Below are 17,691 nucleotides of genomic sequence, written 5' to 3' on the forward strand. Positions count from 1 at the left end.
TTATCCATTTTAATGTGGGTGTATTTATTTCTGTTCTCCCTGCAAAATTCTTGTCATATTTGTGCTTGAATGCACGAAGAAACAACGAAAACAGAATTATGCAATGATTCCTGGTCTCTCTCTCTCCACATCGTACATATGCACATGTACATATAGGTAACAATTAGAAGAATCTTTATACTTATTCTACTATCATTAAAGCCGCCAGTAATCCCCATTGTAATCTCTGAAAATCTTGAAAGAGTATCATGGTGTAATTAACAAACTATTATTAAAGTCTAACCGCCTATTACGAATTAATGAAATTGACTTGGGGAAACAAGTTGGGCTACAATTCTATTGCGTAACGATGAGAAAAAGTCGGAATGTAATAGGGGTCAATAGGGGTTGTCAATAGGATCGGAGCAAATCGATTGCTCCTGGGACGAGAAATTACCAGCTACGGTCGACTTTTAATTAGTTTCGAACTTACGAACCGGAAAAAAGAGCGATATTCAGGCGGTCGGTCGACGGCACGGATGCCGATGGGTAAGCAATTAAATCGCGGTTGATTCTTCCCCGCTTCTCGCCCTTCGTCGCCCTTATTTCGCAATCACACACATCATCGTGTTGTCGATACAACCTGGCGAGTGCCGAGATGTGTATCGCGGCGCGTCGGACGATTTATTAGTAATATTGCACGAAAACCGTCACAGCGACGAATTAACGAGGCGCTGTTGAAAATGCGAAACCTTTAATTTCAATGACTACAAGCTGACCGGAGCTCGTGCTGCGGAGCGGCCTGTAATTACAAAGTAACACAGGCCGACCGGATCATCATGATAACAATACTCTCTTGGACCTCCGCTCTTACCGCCAGCTTGGCATTGTAATTACGGTCCGTTGCTTAAGTGCACCGTGCTATTTTTGCGCGCGAGCGAAATACGAGCGGACCGACGATCGTGTTTGAGGTGTGCGCGATACGATATAGCGGTTTTCGCAACGATTCCTTTAACCCCCTCGTGTAATTACCGGTGAATATTTTATAATGTTACGCAGAACAGTTAGGGAAACATATATATTTTTCATCGCGCATTAATTAAACCGCTTAAACATTAGCGCGACGAGCTACCGCGCTCATTCGAAATTCTAGCCGGAACAAAATATTCATTGACGTTTATCACGCTCTAATGCGTGTTTAATCGGTAATGAAATGAAACTATGATGTTTTGCATCGTAATATCCTTTTCTACGATATACATAGATAACAATATACGTATTTCATACGCTCATTCTATCGCGAAACTCGCGTCTGGCAGCCTGTCAAGTCCCTTATTAATATTTATGAGAAAGTATCGCGACATATCGCGCAATTTCCAGCAAAACTCTAAAGCGTTTTCAATCCCGTGGTGTGGAGCGTTCGCGCGCAGAGCACAGCATCCGGGATTAAAGGCTTGACACCGGCGAGAGAGTGACGTAAAACCGCAAGAATTCAATAAACACGACTTTATCGTCGGCGACAAAAATTACCTTACGCCGGGCGTTCATCGATGCGCTCGTCTCTGTTTGAACGCTGAAATTGAGATAAATAGTGTACGCGTACTTTGCGGTAAACCGTACGAAGAGACAATATTCCGAGCGAAATTTATATCTCTTACTAGAGAGTCGAGGAAAGCCGCGGTATAACACTGACAAACAAACAAACTAGCGCAAACGAGCGGTAAAGCTGACGAATATTTCGCCGAAAGAAAAGCAAGAGCGATTGTCGCTCGTATTCCTAGGAGAGTTTCCGCAAAATAAGAGAGAGATAATTCTCTTTCGTTTCAATTAGTATATATAATTTAACGCGTCGTACACACTGGACCAATTAAGAACCGGCATCGTCGATTCAGAGATTCAACATGAAGTATTTTCCCGTCCTACATCGGGGGAAGGGAGAGGGAATATTTCGTGCGCTCTCTCTACTCAGAGCGTTATCTATTAAATTTTGCAAATGTCTCCTCCTATCCGGAATTTCATGACCGTCTCTCGAGAGTCGAATCTCCCCGATGCACTCGCGATCACCGTTTCGCTGTACAGTACACGAATATAGATCGCCGTAGGATTATCTTGATCCAGTTTTCTCCAAGAACCACCCCCGTCACTCGTATATATTTCACTTCCTAATCCCGCCGTATGATTTGCACAGGGTTCCCACTCCGGGCCTGTATGCACGAAGAATTTCTAGGGGTAGTTTGACCCACCGGCAGCTACTACGCGACCGGGGGAGCGTCCCAAAACTCTGACAAATTGAATATACTACTTCGTCACCGACGGAGCACCATCAACCATATTTGCATTTGCCGGCCGGCGTGGATGGCATTAATTCGCGAGTGGGTAGAGAGTGGAACAAAGTTTCTGAGACACACATAAACTAAACCGAGTTCCCTCGTTTATCGAATTGAATACTCGCCGAGACAGGGTATTACGTATACGAGCGTCATTTAAGTCAAGTAAGCTACCGGCATCATCTATTATTATATACTCGCGCGAGTAATATGCATTCTTTATGGATCGTTTTCTCAACATGGTGGTCGTTGTTTAAGCACCTCTCCTTCCAGTTGAAGAGTTTTTCTTCGTTTGGGACCACCTACCAGAAATATAGAGAGAGAAGTGCAGCTGCACGACGCGAGGATATAACTGCGTTTATTTCTCTACCGAGTTTCATGCGACAGCGCTTCATGATAATCTTGGTAATCGCGCCTCTTAATGGACGGTGGCGGATAAATTTGCGTTTAATGGATTCGCCGTCGCCTCTTTAATTTTCAAAGGATCCTCGCATACTCGGGCGCCGCAATTTCTAGCACTTATCTCGCAATAAATGCACGACGGTCTCTCGCCGTTTGAGAACTCGGTGGCCGTACGGCGGAAATTTAGTAAAGAAATATACTCGATTATTATTACCGCGCGTTGCCAGTTATTAATACCACTTGCTGGAATTCTGACGATAATGAGTTTAATGCGCTTCGTCTCGATATAGAGAATATTGGGTCCACTTCACGAATATTCGAAATTCCGCGTAACAAGGTACGCTGTTCATTAATTAATAAAGTCAATTCAAAATGTTTTTGTCGTAAAATATTGAGCAATAGTTATTATATAGCGCGATATTGCGACACACGTTTGATCTTACGACATTTATCTGCGCATGTACGCGATGATATGATAATGCGCGACTTCGCCGAAAAGACATTAATTTGCGCGAAAACTAATTAGCGAACACTAATTAACTGTCTAATGTGCTGGCTGGCCGGGCCACTCAGTAATGGTTAAGAAACTTCCACACGTTACTAAAGGTAACGTAAATTCGTTATGCTGCATGTGCATGGTTTAACTTTCGATGCACGTTTGCGACAAACGAAAACTGCGGACTGCCCACTCGTCTCGCCGAGTCCTTCCTCCACGTTTCAAGACTCCTTTTTCTTTCACTTCCGCTAACGTCAATGAGAAACGACTTGACCGAGTACGTGACGGCCGCGAAATTGATTCACGACGAAAGTGCTATTGCCTCACCAAGTGCCAAGAGAAGAAAAGTAGAATGCAACGTCCAAACTTGGATAACAATTGAAATTGGAGACGATGCTCGATGTATCATCATTCCTAACTTATATAGCGCAGAGAAAGAATTATGCGACTGTTTGGTGAAATTTTCGAAATTTTATGAATTTTGTACGCGAGACTTTAAGGAAAATAAATGTTATTTCGTTTCCCCTTTTGACGATGGTAAGTTGGTGGTATCTTCGTCTACACGTTAAAGATTTTTCCTTCTAGAGCGTCTCCAATGAACATTAAAACACGCACGACAATTAGTTGTAAGCTCATAGTAAAAAGTAGTGTCTCTAATTAAAGTCAAACTCCGTGAAAAAAGAACGAATTAAACGGAACTTTACGATACGATGAGTGACTTTGGCGAAAATGACTGCACGGTCGACAAAATACAATACTTCAAGCGGAATAAATTAAATTAAACAAGACTTACGAAGGATTACATATTTTATTTTACGGAAAAAATAAATAATCGATCGATCGTATGTGAATGATTCGTTATAGGTCCTTTGTTTCAATCACCTTTGAATTTTCACCCTCCACAATCGATTGAGAACGGCCAAAGGAAATGCTAAAAGAATTAAAAGAAAGGATGATAAAACGATCGTACTAATGGCTGAGATGTGTCGACGATAGGCGAACGTCGCGGTGACTCTCGATGCAAATGATTCATTATTCATTATTCATTATGCCCTTCGCCGACGCGCTCGCTGTAAGTTGACAATCGTTCAATAGACGTAACGAGAGCAAATTGCGAACACTGCGACACTCGTCTCTTCTCTTTCGCGAAATGAACATCTCATTGTCAGTACATTCAAGCTGATACTTGACGACTTAATAAGAACCGGACTGGATCTGGATGTAAATAACTCATTTGTGGATCGAGCGAATTATTTAAGGTATTTTGACGAAAGCACTGCTCGTAGCACTTTGTGTCGAGTGTCTGTATTTGGTTATTAAATGATCTTGCGGTCTAATAGAAAAACTCGATGGAAGAGAGAGTGAGAGAGAAAGAAAGACGTAAATGAAGAGATAAAACTTTCATATCTTTTATTGTTCTTCTAGATGGCAATAAAATGAAGTGGAAGATAGAGACGAAGATAAAGAGAAACGGTGAGCAATCCCGAGATAAAAGGAATACTAACATGAAAAAAAAGTGATCGGCAACAAAGACGACTTTCTGGCCGTTAACATCGATAAACGGTCCAACCTTCGCATCTGTAACGAACCGTTGCTTTTCTCGATACAGATGACAGAGAGCTTGTTGTAGATATAGATCGCCATGCGACTGATAACAGAAATGATGGAGGCAAACGCGCTTGCTCTCGCAAGTGATTAAAGAAGGTTGTCAAAATGAATAAATGCCGTCTTTTCCTCTCTTGCAATTAAGAAGATTCAGGATGGAGATCTTCGAAAACGACGTTGAAGAGAAAAATTGATATTACTAATCAAAAAGTGACTTGTATTGCATTTCGGTATCCGGAAATACTGGATTATTTTTAGAAATAATTTAAAGAACAACTTCAAATGGTGTATAAAAATAAATAATATAAAAAATCAATTTTTTTCTGGAATTGTTTTTTTATCAAGAAATTTCTGTACAAATAACGGACGAATAATATACAAAATAAATATGCGTGCGGCGCGCATTTATTGTTTTGCGAAAATAGCATATAGACCGCGTAATATTGATGTAAGCACGACTGGAATTTTCTTGAATTTTTCGTCAAGCATTCGCAGACTTTGACATGGTCTCTTTACCCGTTGCCTCTCACGGTAAACGTCGCGCCGTTTAAAAATCGAGCTTTCAAGTCAAACGATGTAAGCTCTCGACGACATCAATCGCGACAGGGAAGCACCGACGCGGTTCGGAGGCCAAAAAGGAAAAGAAAGACGAAGCAGTTAAAAAAGACTCGCGCAAAAGAAGCGAGATCGGTCTGATCGGTCCTTTTCAGGCAGTCAGTGCGGATCGCGATTCGCGATGAAACGGCGAACGAGCGCAATGTTGAAGAAGAATCGTTCGCTCCCGGAAAGGCTCAATTTGTCCCCACAATTTCACGGACATCGCGTGCCAGGAATGCCGCTGAAAGGTCGACTATTGTTTTTCGATTCGCTCCGCGCGTCGTCTGGTTCGCTTTGGCGTCTTTATTAAATGGACAAAGATGGAGAGAAAGAGAGCTCTGTATATCGGGTCACCTCGATCAATCGTTCAAACGTAATCTGTCTCCTTCTTTTTCGATCATTATTGCCGTTATATTGTACGCGTATCTTACATTAAATATCTTTGATGTACAAACAAGAGCGGGTAATTAAACATTTATTCCTGGCTACCCTGCAATTATCTTTAGATGTCTTTTTCTCGAGAATGATGGAGATAATGAGGGAAATTGCAGAATTAACCGGAAAACTGCGGAAACTTAAAAAATCTCTTTTTTACTGGAGAAATGTCAGAGAGCTTTCAATCTTCTTGAATATTATATAAAATAATATCGTTATCGAAAAAAGAATGAAAATTATTTATGTATTTTTATTGAATTCGCCTTTTGAATTTGATATTCTGTAAAGTGTACCATTTACATTACTAGAACAACAGAAATGCGCGCTACGCGCGCGTCATTCTTCGGTTTTATGTAAAAAAAATGATATTCTTTAAAAAATAATATAAAGTTTGTTTAAACTCAATTAATTTTTTTTCACAGAAATTAGCTGATTAGGGCGTTAATTTGCTAATTAAATTTTAAAATAATATGTTAAAAAATGTTAATAGTAATATGTTGTAAATAATATGTTATAATATCTTAATCTCGATTAATATTTTTTGACAGAAATCAGTTGATAACTGAAAAATATTAATCGAGTTTAAAGTATTATATAACATATTATTTAATACATATTATATTATTTTAATTTTTACAACATATTATTTTAAAAATTAATTTGTAAATTAACGCTTTAATCAGCTGATTTCTGTCAAAAAATATTAATAAAATTTGCTAATTAAATATTCTAGCTTACCTATTTATATTTATATTGTGTATGTTATAATTTGCTAATTAAATTTTAAAATAATAATATGGTAAAAGTTATAAAATAGTAATACGTTGTAAATAATATGTTACAATATCTTATTCTTGATTAATATTTTTTCTTTCTATATCTTTTAAAGCTATATCTTTTCGAACGAATCTCTTTCGAGTTTTAATTAATTATTAATATTATAAGTCATGTATATAGTATCGCGCGCGCGTTATTAGAGTGAAGTTGCCGATGTTTGTAGCCTCGGCCATTACCGAAACGCCGCGAGTATCAGGCAGTTGGAGCTGCGTCCCGCTGTGATTAATTAGTAAGCATAATCGTTAGAAACGATTTCTAATCTTTGTATTGTAATATTTATCAATCGCATATCATAATTTCAACGTTAATATGTAGTCGTAATTGTTCGAAACGCATATTTCGCGAAAAATTTGATGCAAAATCTCTTGCCAACATAACCCAACTTAATCTGTTGTCACGCGCGCGAATGTGTTGCGATCCGTGGATATATCTATCGTTAATTCTAGCTTACATATTTATATTGTGTATGTTATAATGCGAAATAATAAGATTATTCTAATATGTATGTATTTTATTTGTTACAGGTAACATTACACAGCACGTTTCACGCGTCGTGTCGGGAGTGCCGTGTAAAGTTTCGCGTGTCGGGAGTGCCGTGTAGTGTCGGGCGATAATTATTCGTGTTTTCGCGAGTGTCGCGAGTGCTTCCATGGACCAAGAGAGGAGGAGGAGGCCTGGGGAGGCATCGGGCGACGTCGGGGCAACTATCAGGTATGCAAAATAAAACATTTTTTCTAAACTGCATTGTTTATGAGATATTCGACACACACATATGCATATACATAATTTGAATATTTTGTTTTCAGATCAATGTGCTGTGTACTACAACTCCGCTATTGCACGTATCGGTGAGTGAAAAATTGTTTATTTTATATTTCAAAAAGGATTGTTATTTAATCACGAAATAGTTCTTAAAAAGTTAGGGAAGATTAGAAATTTTTTTCTAAGAAAGTTAGAAAACACAGGGAATTTGACGAAACGAAAAAATGACAAGCTTGAACGGAGGAGACGAGGAGAAAAGCTAGAAGCAGGGCAAGGAATAAGACATTGTGATGGATGGTAGACAGACAAGAAGAAAGTAGATTGGCAAAGTAGCCATCGATTCTTCTTTCTTGAGCCCAGCCTTTTTTCTTGGGGAAAAGACTTCATTAGCCTGGCGATAATTGGACACTTTCGTGACTCGTGTTCGCGAAACGCCCGCAGGTCTCTGACAATGTTTTCTCTCGAAGGCCAATCGCGATAGAACTTTATGTAACTTAAGATTTGGCGAATCAAAGAAAGAACATTTTGATCAATAATTTCGATTTCGATTTGATTCATATTATTTTATCAAAGAAAATCAGATGCTACAAAAAAGACATTCATTATTTATCCATTTTATTCGCGAAAATATGGATTGTTTCTTTGTTAAATTAAATCGAGTTTTTTAAATGGCATGTTTTTACGCTTTTGTACAGATAGCATTTTAATCATTCAAAATTATTTCACACAATTATTTTCTTAATCTATGTACTTTAATAAAGCAGATTTCTTTGAAGAAAGAGAGAATGAAAATTCCATTCTTTCTCGAGAAAGCGCGTTCCATAGAAAGTCAATATATAACGTAGATATGAATAGAATAATTTTTATTTGCTTTTTCTCAAGATCCATATGCGCCAAATGTACATACATTTATCTTTTACGAATCGTGGAACTTTTACTTTTTTCACATGTTACGCACGTATGAGTGCGATTGCTCAATTTCATAGATCGTAGACAATGTCCACGTTTGTCTGCTACACGCGTCGTTAGTAATTTTTTTCCCGAAGGAACTTCCCCGCATTGATTTATAATTCTCTCGATCATCTGGCGATTCCCACGAGGCCTACTAACTTGTAACTTCCGCCACGTGCCACGGCCTTTTGCTCTTTTCAACACTTAAAATGGCTAGCAAAGTTTGAATCAAAAGTTACGAGATTCTGCGTTTTTTCCTCAACCACTTTCACGCCGCTTGAATTATTCAGACATGACTCGATAAAAAACTTACAAGAATATCGTCGCAATCTATTTGATTAATGATGATAAATTTATGGATGCGCGTAGAACTAAACATGGATTTCCAAATTGCGAGATTAAATAAAATAGCTATTCAAAGATTTGACAAGTTTTTATCAATAATGTACGCGTTCGATATTTGCTAAGTAATTTAATTCCTTCGAGAAATGCTTTTCTAGATTTATTGATTTATATAAAGACGTTTATAATCATATAATTAAATCATTGGAATCATTTTTAAGATATCTTAAATACTATTCGGAGATGATGCGAGAATGTTACATCAATCGCACGAATTATTTAAAACAAAGAAAATCGAATTTTGTTTGCAAATGGAGAAAATAGACAAGTTAATAATATCCTTCTTTATGCATCGGTGTACTTTTAATGTCTGATGACATAGTCAATATTTAATCAATGTTTATTGCGAAGAATATTAATTTAACGCGGCCAACAACATTTACAATTAAAAAACATTTGTATGTTTCTATTTTTGTTATACACACACACACAGTTACTAAAAATGGTCCAAAGTGGAACCGAAACGTTTAATTTTAAACTAATAAATAGTGCCTAAAATTATCTAGAAGTTGTTTACTCGCTTTTTTTATCTCGCGTTTCTTGTAAACTCTTTTCGTATTTATATTGAGATAATTTCTGTTTTATCAATAAAAAGTAAAACGTTATTTAAAATATATTCTGATGATAAGTCTCGGCTCACCTAGCCGCTATATTCGTCAGACTGGATAATCGCTGAATTATGATGCAAATTCTCATACATCTCTATTATCGTTGAAATTATCGCTCGTTCATTTTCTATAAAGCAGTCGTGACTTACCGACTATAATAAGCTGAACAGGATGACCGATGGGCGGGGTGGTGGATATTTGGCACTCGTAGATACCGGAATCTTTTCGCTGCGGGTATCGTATTCTGAGAATCCATTCATCCGTACGAAGTTTATTATGCATCGCTTCGAAACGCTGATCGCTCGTGTAAGTGTAAGTGCCAACTGTCAGCAAATGGATATCACGATGCCTCACCCACGAAACCTAAACAAGCAATGAAACATCGATTATTTTTTTTATTAATTAATGCCTTCAAATATTTTATCTTTCAAAAGTATCATTTTAGATTCTTTTGTAATGTCGCAAATGAAAAAGCATGTGATGATTACGAGTGTGCTTCAAATATTATTACAAATACATTAAAGTATTTAACAATAGATTAGCAGACACATGTCGTGTGGTTTCTGCAATCTAAATGCAGAAATCTTGAGTTACCGCGAGCCCCGTATTGCTATAACTATCATCGCTCCTCACGCCCTGTTGCTCGTAAGATTGGACGATAAAACTTTATACTCTCCCTTTTCCTAGCCCCGAGAAATTTACGAGTGCAGTAGATTCGCCGCAGCTGGAATACTTCATGTCTTTGTTTAATGCTATATAACCCCGTGATGTATGACTACAATCTCGGCGCGTAACGACGACTCCCGTACTTTGCAATTATTTATAAGCGAATAGACGCGCAAATTTGCCTATTTAATTCTCACCAGAAATTATGAAATACGATCTCAACTTCAACCACGTATGTGAAAAAAATTTTTTTTTAAATATATTAATCACGTAATTTAAAAATCGTTAAATGATATTAAATTACTATTATCAATTGCGTCAAAATATATCTGACAGTGTCGATCTCCACGAGATTATGTCGCCTACAGCAATCTGATAACGGTAATGCGAACGAACTTCGGATAAGGGAGGGTGTCAAAGTGATATTTGCCAAGTTCGGATGATGCCGGAAAGTTCTCGATGCCGTTAATTAAAGTGGAATCCAACCGATGATTCGGAGCCGTCATAACATCCATAATCAGCGCAATTCACCCACGTGTCGGAAATTGCGCCGTAACGACGATCCCTGGCACTTTAATAACTTAAATGGGATTTTTCCTACTACCAGTTAACACATTACACAAGTCTTCAAACTGCGCATAATTCGGCCATACGGATGATATCTGTGTGTGTGAATGTTAACGAGAACCATAGTCATATTCATTAAACCGTACCTGGCTGTAATATCTCCCAATGGCTAAACCGGAAACAATATCGCCGGCTGATTTTCGCATCGCGAGATATCCAGCATTTATTTATGCAAAACTAACCACGGAAGCAGATAATTTCAGTTCTAGTTAATTAACCTTATCTCTGTAAATTTATATTATTGTATACTAATTTGTGATTCATTTAATATTTAGTAATCTACCTTTGTCTAAATATCTGCATTCAAAATATTTCAGATTCATTCTCATTAATTAATGCCAGCTGCGTTATGTAAGTGAATCTCTATCCCTTTATAAATATATGGCGACAGAAAAGACTCAGAGTTAAAGCTTTATTAATTTAATTAATACTTATGGAAACGGCGTATAATTTTCCATCCTGCATTGTAATACATCGCGCGATAAATCATCACGGCGTTGATGGAAATCTAGGTCGAAACTCACGATGCACATTTGCGCTTGAATATAATCGGAAATATAAACTGCACAAGAGCTCTCCCTCGGTTTAATACGATTATCGCTCGAATGTTCCGATGTCGTAGTTAATATGCTTCTCGCAAAAAAGGAGCAATCGTCCTATTCCGGTTGCCGGGTGTTCCGGGGAAACTTTTTCACGTAATAAAATTTACAATACGCGTTCGCGCGCGCAAGTACACAAGAAAGAGAGAAAGTATATACCCGAGCTTCTGTGAAAATATGCGAATATAGATAAAATCCATGAACGCGCGCACACCGTGGCTGCCATAACGACGATTGCTGCACCTTTCTTTCTCGAATCTTTTTGCATATCGCGCGCAACCGACTTCCAGAGTTAATATCATGCCTAAAGTCGCGCTTATTCTTGCCACTTCTCTCTTTCGTGGCAAACCGCCTGCTACTTTTTCACGTAACTTCATCGTTTTCGACTTCTTCATATTCCAGCGTTTTCACACGAGTTAGGAACGTAATTTCGTCCGACCGAGCAACCGCAATTTCATCGACATTCCCTCGCAACATTAATTTATACGCGCTTATGTGTGTGCGTGTATATAAAGATACGCTCGTATATATTTCCATAACACACTGGTATCACATTAATACGATATCATCGTCAAAATCCATCCATTTTAATGGAACGTGCGATTGAAAATCGCGTTACACTTTTTTTTCAACTTGCGCGCCCGCATCTTTACAAATAAAGGCGTGGATATCAACGAAATATATTAGACGATACACACGTAGTTGCGGCTAAAACATAAACGCAAGGACCGAGCTTTGCATAGAGATGAGCTCCGGGATTAAAACTGTGACTTCCCAACGGAGCCCTGCGTCTTTGAAGACGCAGTCTGACAAAGATCGTGCTTTTCTACTTAAGCGTTACGATAATCCTCGAACCGTTGATATTCGAGGTCGAGGACGCCCGAAGGTTCTGGAGTGAAAGATAAATTCTCCGAGGATTCGTGTCCGTCCTCAAGTTAATTCACCGACCTATTAGAAGCCCTGATTTAACCGTGAGAGCGAAAAAAAAATTTGTCCTACGACGCGGGCGACGAAGCCGGTTTAATTTAATCAACGACGAAAGTCCAAGATAAACTTGGGATCCTGATGTTTGCAGTATTACGAGGGAAAATCGCGGCGATAATTACATAACTGGAATAATACCGCGGATGTTTCGTTCCTAGTTAATTCGCTGAGAGATTCCGCCGTTCCCTCGTTCTCTTTTTCCTCCCATCAACAAATTACGATGTAAACATCATCGTTCGCAACATTCGTTGCATCTTCATCCTGTAATTTACTGTTAATTCCGCAAACGGGAGATACAGTTCGCTCGGCATCTCAATAATGTTGTCGATGCTGGCCGCCTCCGCGTTCCCGAATCTCTTGCATTAACTCCGGCAAGCCTATCTCGCGTTGTTCACGGCGTGTCAGTGGTTGCGTTCACCTGCCGATATCCCGTGTCGAAATCTGAGCTGCTACTTGTAAGGCTTAAGATTTGATGCTCTCTGAGAGATACGTAATTCCGTAGTAAGCGAACCGGTAATTCCAATACGCCGACACGATATGCAATTTATCGCATTAATTCTCCGTGATTGTGTAATTATTTCATCGTAATTATGTTATTCGATTGTAATTATATCGTTTGAGTTTCTCTAATTCGTTCTTTCACACATCACTCTCTCTCTCTCTCTCTCTCCGCATTCATAATGTTACACAAGATTTAATATTTCTAAAAATAGAATACTTATTCTAGACTCACCGTTCTATTTCCAAGATTCTTTACTCTGCATCCCAGTTGAACAGTATCTCCGGCCAACCCAGTGATGCTAGACTGCATTGTGTTGTCGAAGTATGGACCAATTTCCGGCATTATGCGTTCTTGGAAGGCATCCACCATGGAAACGTGCGATTCGTACGCGATGCTTTCTAAAAAAAAACCATTTCGATTTTCTCACAATATTCTTATAAAAAAATTCTCGTGAATGCAAGAGTGGACACAAAATATTTCGAATAAACAGGACTGTTAAAAATGTTATAATATATTATTGTATAATAATTTTTTTTAAATCTTGATCTATCTTATCTGCCATTTCATAAGAAAAGACATCTTGTTAGATTGGGAAAAAAAAAAAAAAAAAAAAAACAGACCGGCAGAATAAAGTTTTTACGCGCACTTGGTACATTTATATCATTTGTACTAGAAATTTTAAATTGAGAGACACACGATAATGCGATCGGAGGACTGTGCGATCTCCTCGTACAGGCAACAAAGTTTCAAAAATATTCCATTGAATAACTCGTACCTACATATCTCGCGCCCCGCACTGCGGCAAATGCAATCCCGCGTCCGGGTGGATATGTCTCCTGTGTTCGCGGATCGTGAAAGTGTGTCGAGCACACAATCGCGGGAACGCATACGTGCGTGGATGAGCGAAGTCATGTCTATTTGCATGAAAGATGTTAGTGGCTTACGTGCCGCGCGTCTGCTGATTATTATTCAAATCACGAGCTTCCTGGGCGGAGATAGTTCGATGGCATCGTGAGCTGACGATAGGGAGAATCGCGCTTTAAAGTGAATTTTAGCTGACTTGGGCCGATCGATATAAGCGTCGCATCGACTTGTCCTTTCGGATGCGCTAATCTCAAAATTTATTCCCAAAATTTCGCGCCCCAATAATCCGCGAAAATGTAATTCAACGGACTTGTTAACATGAACTTTAATTAACTCAATTTTTTCTCTCCGTTCAAATTACACATCAAGTACAATTATATCGCACACAAAAATAACGGAATCTCATATTTAAGATTTATTAAGCCAAACAGCTCGTAGTCAATTATTATTTAATTTTTGCTTTTCTAATATTAGGTTTAAATTACATTGAGTAATCTATGTTTGTGTGCAAACAGCTATGTATATATAAGTGAAATATCAAATTAGAAAACACCCAGTGAATGTAATTTCCAACGAATTTATTCGAAGAAAGCAGGGGTTAAGAGGGTTTATTTCCAATCCACTTTTCGTCGTGTCGCTATCCTATTACCGCGGTGTGCTTTAAATATGTCGTAGAGGCGGGCGTTTCTCGTTCGCGTTCACGGCGGAACGATCTTTTTCACTCGGCACAGCAACAGTTTAATCGGCTCGGTGTCTCGTACTTTAATACAATATACGTTGCGCGCGACTGTTAAAACGTTAAAAACCGATCGGTTGAAAGTACTTTCTTCTGTCGGAACGAGCACAGCGTCCAACTTTGATAAAGTGATAACGATTCTACGCCTATCTTCTAGGCCGTACCAGAGAGAAAGAGAGAAAGAGAAAAAGAGAGAGAGAGAAGCAGAAATGAGTTTTGCGAGATGAAAGGCCCAACTGAACAGGGAGGCCGAACGGGGCACCCTCGTCTAAGCTATTTACTGTAATAAGCTTGGCGAGCCCTCAAGAGAGGATCCTACGAAACTCGCAAATTAACCCCTTCCATTTCTATCTTACTTGCCAAAAGCCGGGATTTAGCAAGCAGCTGAATTATTCGTATCCCTCTTGCCGTTTCGGGCTGCTATAAAAGTATTTTCACTTGTATATATCTTTCCGAAGCTAAAAGGCTTTTAGGGGGTACTCTTGTTTCTAACAAAGATTATTTTTTAAACAGTACTCTGCTCTTGTGATTAAATTTTATGTGATTAAATTATATTAACAAAATTAAAATGCAAAATTATATTTTATAATTATACTTATAATAATAGTTATAGATAATGTATGATGATTACTTTCCTGGTTCTCTTTTTACAATTTTAGAATATAATAAATAACAAATGTAGTATTTATAATTAATATAAAAAAAAGTTCTAGCAAGAGTAATATCTTAATAATTATTTAGAAAACTGCATTATCTTGCAAATTGTTATTAACCTGCATTTTGCGCACTTCCACGAAACGTGACGCTACCAAATCCTTCCGCGCCAAACATAAGAACGTTTTGATCTTTTAATTTATCAGATAGAAAAACCGAAAGGCACTGGAACTTTGAGTGAAAACATCGGCTCGAGAATATCTCTCACTGAAGAGTTTGGAGAAACACCATTTGCCCTGGACCGTATATATACATATATGTATTCTCAGAAAAAAAAATCAATAGGGGGACTGCGCGACGAAAATCGCGGTGAGCACTTTCCAGCCGGAAAAATCGTGCGTAATCGGCGGAATAATATTCGCGTCGTTGTTCAAACAACCGGAACTCTTGGTTGGAACCGGTGGCGAATAAAGGGGAAAAATGGTCGAGTGGAAAATAAAGTGGGTGCCCCGCGTACTTTAAGAGAAAAAGATAGATGAAAAGAAAAAGAGAGAGAAACGTCGTCGCGAAAGACATATGTCGCGAGAAAATTCTTGCGAGCCGGTATGCTGTTGAAAATTCCGGAAATGGATGTATCGGTGCCAGACTGTCGGTTCCGACGTTGACAGTGACGATCGGAGTCGACGGATGCGCGCAACGCTCGTTTCTCCCGGATTTTCGATGCATGCGGAATGCACCGGAGGCGAAACATTATTTACATCTTATGCGTTGGCAACTTCGCGAATTGGAAACCCTCGATGCGCTTTGGCTGCGACGCCTCGTGAGAAACGCCTTGCCTGCCGCTAGAAAGAGAAGTCTACACGATTCGGCTGCCAACAGTGGAAAACCTTCTCTAGGACGAGATGGCTCTTGTCGTGAAACGTATTGACGCGACTTCATTATTCGAGCGAGAGAAGTCACATCCGCACGAAATTGTTGAAATCACCAAACTTTTAATTTAATGAAATTTTTTATTATATATTTATATAACGTTATTTTATTATATATTTTTATTATATGATTATATAACGCTTATATAAAATGCGCGTCATTTGTTATTATGCATTTTGATTACAGCCAACCAAAATGGTTAAAGGAAGGGCAATTTTTAATATAAAATTCTCACATTGCCAAGCACAGTTAGTAAAATTTTGCTATAAGAAGCTACTTCTGCTTCCTGTGTGTATTATCTGAAATTTAAAGTAATATATTTCGTGAAAGAGAAAATAACTCCTGTAGCAATATTCTCAGGATGGCTAACAGCGCTGTTTTGAAATAATATTCGCATCGTCTTTAAAGCATGCTTGGCACGTTTGGCTGGAAAAAGCATTAAGTTAAAAGATTGAAAAATACAACAAAGAAAAGCAAAAAAATAAAAACGAGAATAAAGAGAATATTTACTAATTATACATATATTTTTATAGGTATATCTTTGTTTGTCTGTTTCAAATTTGATATTTATAAGCATAATTTACTTTAAAAGCATAATTTGCTTTGTCCAATATATGTATTATTAATAACTGCTATACAGAATTATAGTGCAAAAACAAATTATTTGTTAAATTAAGCTAATAACAATTTAGCACCTTGATAAACAATGTTACCGTTATAATAGTAATTTGATAAAATAAATAAATGCATCCTCGTCGTATATATATAAAATAATATATAAAAATATATAAAATTGAATTTTTGAGTTTTAATATGTATTTCTGGTAAAAGAGAAGTGTATAGTCTTAATGTAAAAGAAGAATTTTAATTCGCCATTTAAATTCTCGACTCGAATCATTTTCGATATTAAATATCGCAGGAAAGATTTAGCAAAAAGTATCTCGTCCAGTACCACGCTTCATCCTGGAAAGGAGACTACTCCTCGAAAAAAGTCGTAAGACGACTAGAAAGATCTCGCGGGAATAATATCCACCCCTCGTTGTTCAAACAACTAGGACGAAAGGTTGGAGCAGAGTAAAGGTGGTTGGAAAAACGAGCAAGAAGTGAAAGGCAAAATGGAGAAGTCAGAGACGTGCAGCTTCGGGTACAATAGAGCATCATCTAGGAAGATGTTAGCAAAACATACATCGAATACATCGAATGTCCCGTGACAAAGTATAACATTCCGAGAGAAAGGATGACGTTCTTTTCAAGACGTTTACCAAGAGATTACGAAGTTTATGGCAGTTATGACAGTGAAATAAAAATGTTTTACAGATCAACGAGAATCATATAAATGCGATTAATAAAATCATATGCTATATATTATTATATTATACAAAGCTTTTTAAAGTAATATATCAATGAGAGACTGTTACCTGTCTAAAATTTTTAAGAAAACTTTAAAAAATAATGTAATAACGAGATTTTATTATCAACAATATATGGACTTGCGAAATATTTTTTAGAAGCGTTATGGCATACAATATTACTTCAGCATTGTTTGAAACTTAAACGGATTGCACGCAGTCGACTAGCGAAGATCTGTAAACTACTTGGCGGGCTATATCATGAAAGATTATCGAGGAAGAAGAAACTGTCGTTGAAAGAAGTCGTTGAACGACTTGGCGGACCGCTCGGGAATTACGTTTTCTCTTCTCTCGTGAGTCGGCGAGGAAAAGCGATGGG

The 17,691-nt window shown here is 38.0% G+C and overlaps 1 long non-coding RNA gene and 1 pseudogene across 2 annotated transcripts in view; one reads left to right on the top strand and one right to left on the bottom strand.

Moving 5' to 3' along the window:
- Positions 1–17,691, top strand: part of LOC145935756 (uncharacterized) — a 126,691-nt gene that overhangs the window by 39,601 nt on the left and 69,399 nt on the right. Inside the window, exons 3-4 of the long non-coding RNA XR_014425271.1 lie at positions 7,203–7,389; positions 7,485–7,526. This is a non-coding gene — a long non-coding RNA (uncharacterized LOC145935756). The remainder of the gene's footprint in view (positions 1–7,202; positions 7,390–7,484; positions 7,527–17,691) is intronic.
- Positions 1–17,691, bottom strand: part of LOC145935754 (zwei Ig domain protein zig-8-like) — a 46,945-nt pseudogene that overhangs the window by 10,064 nt on the left and 19,190 nt on the right. Inside the window, exons 2-3 of the transcript XR_014425267.1 lie at positions 13,011–13,177; positions 9,551–9,764 (exon numbers count right to left, since the gene is read on the bottom strand). The product of XR_014425267.1 is annotated as a zwei Ig domain protein zig-8-like (transcript). The remainder of the gene's footprint in view (positions 1–9,550; positions 9,765–13,010; positions 13,178–17,691) is intronic.

This window comes from Prenolepis imparis, unplaced genomic scaffold (genome assembly GCF_030444845.1).
Source record: "Prenolepis imparis isolate NDT839.2.m4 unplaced genomic scaffold, iyPreImpa1.0 SCAF_4, whole genome shotgun sequence".
NCBI lineage: Eukaryota > Metazoa > Arthropoda > Insecta > Hymenoptera > Formicidae > Prenolepis > Prenolepis imparis.